Consider the following 8,948-nt stretch of genomic DNA (forward strand, 5'->3'; position numbering starts at 1 on the left):
TATGCTTGTTACTATTCTCAAATACTCCAACAGAGCACTGGCAACTTTTTTGTGAAGTTAAGCAAAACGTTTTTTCCGTCTGTGTGGGAGGAAAAAATAATTAAAGAAAAAAAAATAGAGACATTTGTGGTTAAAGGCACATTGGAGCTGCAAGAAAACACTCCCGTAGTACCATTGTCATACATTCCAGAGTAAGATTTAGCGTGTCATATCCTGCCTCAGCTGTTGGGAGCCGTCCTAAAAAAAAATTCATAATTCATCTTTTGTCTGTGTTGTCTCGGTATTTTAAAAATAAAAGCTGGAAAGAGAAAGTGGGTGGAATCCTGTACTGTTTCTTAGGTGAAATATGTAAACAAGAAAACAAATTGGCTTAAACTTTATCTCTAAAATAAAACAAAAAGCATGTTTATGTTGAAAAGGCCGTCAGGTGTTAACGTTGTTAATGGCAACGGTTGAGCATGGACCGTTCTTCCTTACCAGGTTTTACAAAGTTTCCTTATTAAAACTGACAAAAAAAAAGTTGCTTTCATACCATTCAGGTTTGTATTTGTCTCAGGTTACAGCAGGTTGCAGTTTTAAAAAGTCCCAACGATAATGTGAACATACCTAGAAAGGGTTATCTACATTTTCCATCATGTTACCAAAAGTTTTACTTTATTTAAAAAAGATTTTTTTAAAAAGCCGGATGCATTTCTGTTCCAAGGCAGAATCTGCTATGTTTTGGTCTGAAAATATTAAACTGTAAAAGGTCAAAACCTGAATAAACTATTATAACTCTATTATTATGGAAAATAATAGGAAAAAAAAATTTTAATATCACCTGTAGAATGTTTTATAGCTACATGCGTTTCTTTTTAAAATGTATAATTCTGGGATTACAATTTTTAAACAGATTTCAATGTGAATCGGGTGACATAATAAACAACTTCAACTTTTAAAAGGCTGCCTACATTTTTTTTTTTTTTAAGTATTTGGCTGTTTTGAATAAACTCTAGGTCTATACAAAACTAAGGCTCATTAATCTTTGAGAGGGTGAACTTGTATTATAATATTACTATATTAGTTGAAGATGGCCTCAAAACGACAATATTATTGTTTATCGCAATTATTTCAGGGACAATTTATTGTACAGCAAAATTTATTATACCGACAGATCCAGCTATGACATTAATATAACTAGTTAGTAATTTATACGCCACCAGGAAGAAGTGTTCCTTGTTTTCAATAAAACCAGTTAGTTCATGTTATACAATCTTATACGGGGATCACGTGGTTTTCTTATTCCATGCAAATCTACAGTGAGAATCTGAGATAAGTATTTTTTTATCAAAGTTAAGAATTGTTACATCTTTCTGACAGAACAAACACATCAAGAATGTAAACCTAATTTCCTGTTCCTTCCTCTCTGCTACACAAAATTGGTCAATCCCAACAGCTTCTAACAAATCTTAACGTTCTTGTGGAAAGATGCACTTTGCTGTGAAAGCTGTAAATGGTTTCCATCACTTAAAGCCTGGGAATCGGCCATTACGCTATTATTGGGCCATTAGCAGCACAACCCCCTCTGTTAAAAGGGCGGTGCAGCCATTAACTCCTCAAAGAAGCAATACACCATAACCAGTACATGGCAAATATTTAGACCCTCCAAATAATTTTTTGCTTAATGGACTATAACTGTGCCATCTCTTTTATAATATACCATATCTTCCATTTCATTCATTCTGTCATTAAGGCAGTTCAACACACATCCTGTTCACAGCTGAAACGAAGTTAAAACACTGTTGTGGCCTGGACAAGCGCTTTGCTGACTAGGCTTCATCTGAATGGTCGCACAGAGATTTGGTGAACACCCTGTGGTGCTTTGTGCATTGACCTTGGCCTAAATCCAGACAGTCACACTTTTACCATCCTGACATGAAACCACAAGGAGCTCCGGTCCTGGTCCACACTGCTCCACATGTGGCCATTAAGGCAGAGCCCAAGAAAGTGGATGTTTCAAACATGTCCACCTTAACTCACACTCAGGGTTTCCTGCAGGCTTTTCAGGAACCTCTGCAAGGCCAGCTGTCCCATGTAGACAACACAAGCTCATTTATCTTAGTGGGAAAGGAAATGAGTGGCCTTGGGCGCATGGAGGGAATCTGAATATAACTGAACAAATAAGACCAAAGAAACATGTTCAACCACAAGGCCAACTGCAAACATATCTACATTTTATGTCCCAGATATTATTAGCATGCTTTGATAGCATTATACAGTAAATAAAATTAGTTAACATCAGTCATGGTTATGTGTTGATTGTGTTGAAGTTGAGTACCAATCTGTATCTGTTGTCTTGCTGTGTAACAAAGTGCATCCTCTCAGCATACATTATGATTTCAATATATTTGAAATATTGACAAGATAGAATATAAACTAGAGGGGTGCCGATCGATCGGCCACCGATCACAATCAGCCGATTTCCGTGAAAAAGTGTTTGATCGATGATCGCCGATCACGGTCTCTTGTTGCCGATCACACAAACCGATCACCTGCATCTCATTTCACAGCCTGCCTGTGCAGTTGGTCTCCTCTTTCCTTCACACTGCGCAAACGAGTAGCAACAAATCCTAAGCGATGTGGAACTATAACGCACTGAATGAATGGGGAAGTTTGCGTGTTGCGGCGGAAAATTGAAGCACGTCAAAATGCATCAACACGACGAATCTAATATGGCATAAAAACAATGACATACTTAGTCTTCCTACAATAATAAAAAAAAGCTAATGGATGATGGCAGTATGATTGGGTTTATTTATTTTCAAGTCATTTTTTCCCCATGTAGGTTTATGTTGCGTTTATGTCTCATAATAAAAATTTTTATATTTACTGATTGGCATTTATAGGTCCAGATATGCGACTTAAAGTAATTGGTGTTGCTAAGAACTTCAATCGATAATGCATAAACTTTAGTTTTAAAGCAATATTTGTGTTCATTAATCTCCAGAATTTGTGTGATAATGACATTTATTTGTGCAATAACTTTTAACATCATTTTTCTCTTCACCACAAGTAACATCACAGCCTATAGCTATGAAATTGTATGTCACTCATAGAAATGAAAGGCATGTCCCAGAGCACCAGTCACTTTTCACCCGTTCTTCTTTATCTTCAAAACTGCCTCATGCTCTGCCTCTTGGTTTCAGTTTAGCTAGTTTCTCTGGCTTCTTTCCAACTAAAACCGACTAACAACCAGTAAATGTCTGACTTGTGTGAAGCATCGTCACTGATGGCTATTGGCCAAATTTGTTTTTTAAAGTCATCTCCATTTCTAAATTAGGGGATACAAAATATACTGCCTAGGGAAATTTAAATGCCAACCAAAGGCAAGTGACATAGCAGCAAACAGGCACAACACACTCCTCTCTTGCAGAAATAGGTGATAAACGTGTAGCAGAAGAAAAAAAACAGACTTCTTAAACCTAAAATCAAACGTTTTAGTGATCCAAAATCTCTATTTAAATGAGATGTCACCAACATGCCATACTTTGCTGAGACTAGAAAATGAAAGTGGTTTAGTCACCTTTGTCACATAGCTAAGCTAATTCTTGAGGTGGGAGTGTAAAAGCAACAACCAATGCCAACATATTAATTGGGGACTTAAAATTAAAACAACTTGGTCAAATTCAATGAAGTCACTGATGTGGAAAACAGCTTTTTACAGTAAAAATTCAAATGGTTTCTAGTTTTTGCTCAACTTTTTAGCCTCGGTCTGGGTTAATTGTTTTTTAAAGTTAAAGAGTTTAATGTGTTTTTACTGTTACATAACTTCATTATTTAGCATATTTTAGACATTAAATCCTTATCAACTGAACAGAGAAGTTATGGGTAGAAGGTGTGCTGGTTGTTTGGCTTTTATAATACCACGTTTAATACTTCACTGTTGCCGATATAGGAACTTTACAGACATTTTTAGATCCCATAAAAACACAGTGTCTGCATTTAAATAATTTATGTTTTAATTATGGACTATATTCGAATTTTGAATATTTTTAATAAACATACAATTTGACTCCAAGCAGCAGCCAGGACAAAATAATGTATTTAAATAATTTTAATACTCTGTCCTAGACCTAGAAAGTAAAACAAATATGAATCAACTTAAGTTTTTGCACTGCCCATTTGATTCATAACCCAAATTGTCTCACAGCATCAGAAATCAAATAATGATATGAAATGACAAATAAAAAGTGGTGTATTTTTGTTTTTTGCTGGTTTAACTGACAAATATTTCTAAACCATTGTTGCACATTTTACAAATCCTCCATCTGATTTTATTGGATTAACATTTAGAAAAAAAATTGTTAGAGATCTAAAAATACGCTGCATTCTGACTTCTTATTTCTAAATGACGGACTTTCTTCTCAGCCATCACAGAAGAATAAAACTTCAGCAGAGCTCTTTCAACACGAATCAAGTCAAAAGCTACATTACAGAAATAATATTCATTTTGGGCCATTGAGAGGCATCTGTTAATTGTACAAAGCTAATAATGACCTACATATGACATTATGCCTTGATTTATCAATAAGCCTTAAGAGAACTGTCTAGTAACCTGACAAGCCCTTTGATTTAATGATTCGTTTAAAGTCCAGGACCACCTGCAGCTCAGGGAAAGGAAAAAAGGAACAAGCATCCATCTGAAAATAAATTAGCTTCCATTGATGGTACAGCATCCATCAATACTTCAACATCTGAGCAGAAACCACTAAATCCACTGACCACTATTGAGATTATGTAACTGTGGCTTTATGTGTAGAAGCTGGTTAGCACCACGTTATTCTGGGCTGCAGTAAGTAGTGGTGAGAAATAAAGGAAACAGGTCAGCACGGCAAAACCGTGTGATTATTGAATGGAATAGTAAACAGGGAACTGGTAAAAACATTAGCAGCCGCAGCGTTTCATAGCTAGTTAAAAATTAACACATTTTGAAGATATTTTCTCAGAATTTCCCCACTGTGGGCTAACAAACTATCTTTCTATAGAATGACATTATTTTAAATCACTTTGAATTTCGCCAAGCATTTCAGCTTACTCCGAATTAAAACCGACAATGATTTACTACGTTTAATCTGCAAACAGAGAGCAATCGCTTGTCGACAGGAATGTTTGCACAACGGCTGCCGAACAAGTCGGTGGTCAACGTTTCCAAGAAATCAACCACGAGCTCCCAGGGAGGCGACAGAGCAGAGGTTTCACTTCACCGCTGCATTTTTTTTATCTGCTCATTTTGATTCCACTCTGAGTTTACCATCACACACATAACACCCAGAGGCAACCAACACATTCAACTTTCAAGTAAAAACAGGCTGAAGGTGTGATTGGTGGAAAAGTAGATCAAGGGAGATAAATCAAAAAGAGGAGAAACAGACAGCAAGGAGGAGCAAGTATAGCAGAACTCCAGCCTCGGTGTGTGTCAGAAGTGGGACACACCCATGGTGTGCCCTGCAAGCCATTCATTACACACTAGCAAATGATAGCCCTGCTTAAAACACCCGACCAGCTAGGAAAACTTCGGCCTCCACAGACAGAACGGCCAGGAATCATTCCAAGCAACAAAAGAAGTATCTAAAGAAAGGACGTTGTGTCCATTTTCTCTTTCAGTGGCCACTCCCTTCTTCCCTCATTTCAAGAGGGGACATTTTTAAGCATGCCCTTACTTGTCCTCAATCTACTCCATCTGTGTTCCAGCAGGTTGCAGCAACAATCACTATAGGGTGTACACAGAAATATGCAAGGCATTTGTATGCTTCACTGATCAGCTGATTGTAGCAAAGGGGGGCGGGGGGGGGGGGGGGGGGATAAGTAAACGAGAAATTATTTAATTGCAAATGCAGAAACAAAGTTTCAGGTTTGCCGTGTTGAAGTCCAGGCAATCAAACAAATCCTACAGAAAATTATAATCCACTAACGTGCAGCGCCTTCATAAAGTTTTAAAACACTCTTTCCATTTTACAACCACAAACTTATGTTATAGCTATACGATTTGGTAACAAAAAGGAAAATGATGCATAGTTTTTACACAGGTGTGCTAGAGAACATTAGGTTGTTTCCACCTGATAGTCCAGTAGACTCCGTTACATTTTCAGCTGGTTGCGGTTCACTTTCATACTGCAATGTGTAAACGAGCCAAACTTGAAAACCTGCCTCCCCCCACATCTGAAGTGGAGCTGAACCAAGAACCACTAAAGAAAACAACACAAAAACCTCTGAAAAACGCACTGAGAGCAACTTCTTTCTTCACAAAATGTAAACAAAAATTGAGTGGCATCAGATTTTAGTGGTTGTACGATTTCTCTTATCTTTGGCAAAACACCACGAGCCATTGCTCCTGCTAGTGCTAGACTCGCACGTTTGTTTTGGTTGCGTTTACCCAGAATGCCCAGCGTTATAGTCCACTTCCTGTTTTTGGAGCGGCTTCCGGTCTGCTTAACATTCACATAATTCATTCAAACCGCACCAGAGTTCGCTTCAACCGAACACAGACCTATGTTTTTAGATGGACCAAAATTTGCGTTTTTGGTCCACACCAGAATTCGATTCCCCATTCGCATCTCCCCAAACAAACAGACTTTGTAGACATACAAACCAGTTCAATTAACACGGACTAAACAAGACTGATGTGAATACACCCTTAGGAAACAGAACACACTCTAGATCAAAGGATCTAGAATCTGGATATCACAGAAGCAGCAAAGAGGCCCATGGTATCATTGGTGCAGCTCAGGAGGGAGAATCTGTCTACAGGACAATGATGGTGGCAGCATCAGCAAAAATGGTCAGAGTTGATGGATAAATGGATGCAGCCAAATAAACAACAATCTCAGAAGGTTGAAACTTTCAAACCACTTCAAACTGGAGTGAAGACCCACTTTAACATACCATATATCCACACTAAACCTTATTAAGTCTAGACCTAAACCCAACCGAGGTAAGACTTGAAAATTGTAGTCCACAAAACCTCTACATTCACTCTGAGGGAGTCTGAGCTATGTTGCAAAGATCACCTGATAAATATAACAGTCTTCTAGATTTGCAGCTGTGACAGCTCTGAGGTGTTTCTACAAAGTATTGTCTCAGAGTTGCTAAATATAAATGCATGCCACACAATGCAATCGTGTATCTTTTTTTTTTCTGTCTGATTAAATCTCAGTCAAATAGGTTAAAGTGTCTAGTTCAAGTAGGAATGAATACTTTAGCAAGGCACTGAATATCCAAGCAGATTTCCTGTCTGTATTCAAACTGAAAAAACTGTAAGTAGAGAAGGTAAAACTAAGCCTCCACACAAGGGACTAAAATAATGAAGCAACAAACACTCCTGTTGTCACCACACCCCACTGGTCCAGACCCACACAACAGGTTCTTAGACTTGAAACGTCGTCTCCCTCCTCTGCCTGCCTCACCACATCAAAAGACAGCAGCTGAGATTTCACACCAGACTTTAAACACAGATCAAAATGTGAACAAAAATCAAAGGCAATCATACACACAACAGGAGGATAGTCACCTGAAAGCTCAGCGCAGGTTAACCATCCACAGAGAGTGGGCGTTTCAGGGCACACAAAGGGCGAAATTGATAAGCAAACTGGACTTTGACTTAGAGTTTACGGTCTAGTATGCGGTAAGGCGTCCCAGGGGACTTCCGTGTACTCTCACCTGTGATGGGCACACAGGAAATCCCGGGGAAAGAGGCGGAGAAATATTTTTAAAATAGCGTTTTTCAAACGCGTCAATCAGTGAAGAGGCGATGTTTTATGTGATAACACCTCTCAGCCATGCAAGTCTCTCATTTGTATTAAAACTTACCGACATAATGTGTGGAGTTTGTTTTCTTTCCTATATAATTGCCGCTTTAAGGTGAACGTAGTTTAATACACCTTTCCCCCCTCGAGTTATTCATCAACGAAACGTAGACATTGGTGCTAGCTCCATTAGCTCCATGCTACGCCGCTAGCCTGCTCAGGCAGCCAAGTTCAGCAAACCAAAAGTCGCTTCCGCTCCCACCACCAACAAACCCCAAACCAGCCACGCACAAAACAAAACACTACCAGAATTGCCATTACCCGTGTGGTAGACACTTTCAGCAGGTTTCTTTCTCAAAGTCCATAAGTGTTTGATGGCTTCGGGCCTAGCCGAGCTCTCTTGTTTGACACAATCCGGGGGAGCCCGACCCCTCCGGGCTGGGTGAAGAGTTTGGGTGAGACAACAAAAATACGTCGGCGCAGGGCGATTTTACACCCGAGAGATGCTGAGAGGAACCACGGTGAATACCGGAGAAAACACCCACCTATGCAGCGCAGTTTTTCCTTTCCTCCTCGCCTTCGCTTGTTGTCCACTTGTCTGTCCTCTTCCTCTCCGCTGGGGGGCGGGGGGGGAGATGTGGGGGCCAGCGAGAGATAAGAAAGCAGGATAGTTCAAAACGATACGACCCAGATCCAGGGTTGATATATTCTAAAGTAATTAGGGTTATGTGGTTTCTAAATGTCACAAATGATCCAATAAACAAAAGAAACTTTTTGTCGTCACTCCTATGGGAAAGATTGGTGTGGCTCCTCACCTTCCCACAGGACTCCTCCCCTATGACTATGTCACATCCAATACAATGGAAGAAATCCAACTTCGGCTCAGAGCATTTCTCAGAAGCTTCACATACAGGTGCAACTCAGTAAATTAGAATTTATTTATTTTTTTTTGTAAGTTGATTTCTTAGACACAATATATTTTCCGCGATTTACTGCAACAGTGCAGCGTGGCATGGAGGCGAACAGCCTGTGGCTCTGCGGAAATGTCACGGATTCCCAGGTGGATTTATTTGCAACTTCGTCTATTCTTTCTCATGATTCTCTCACTGGACTTCAAGCAACTTCCAACTTCTCAACACCCTGCAATCTTGGTTTGCAAAGGAAACA

At 39.2% G+C, this 8,948-nt stretch overlaps 1 protein-coding gene across 8 annotated transcripts in view; it reads right to left on the reverse strand.

Moving 5' to 3' along the window:
• The window catches only part of ctnnd1 (catenin (cadherin-associated protein), delta 1), a 32,144-nt gene extending 23,536 nt beyond the window's left edge, over positions 1–8,608 (reverse strand). For 3 of the 8 annotated variants that reach the window (XM_008407692.3, XM_008407676.3, XM_008407710.3), the window contains exon 1: positions 8,327–8,608. The gene's annotated coding sequence lies outside the window, so the exon portion shown is untranslated. Of the gene's footprint in view, positions 1–7,546; positions 7,678–8,102; positions 8,307–8,326 lie in introns of those variants that run through there. The other 5 variants (XM_008407740.3, XM_008407731.3, XM_008407684.3 and 2 more) reach the window with 4 other exon arrangements.
• Positions 8,609–8,948: the final 340 nt, after the last annotated feature.

This window comes from Poecilia reticulata, chromosome 1 (genome assembly GCF_904066995.2).
Source record: "Poecilia reticulata chromosome 1, P_reticulata-male-v2, whole genome shotgun sequence".
Taxonomy (NCBI): domain Eukaryota; kingdom Metazoa; phylum Chordata; class Actinopteri; order Cyprinodontiformes; family Poeciliidae; genus Poecilia; species Poecilia reticulata.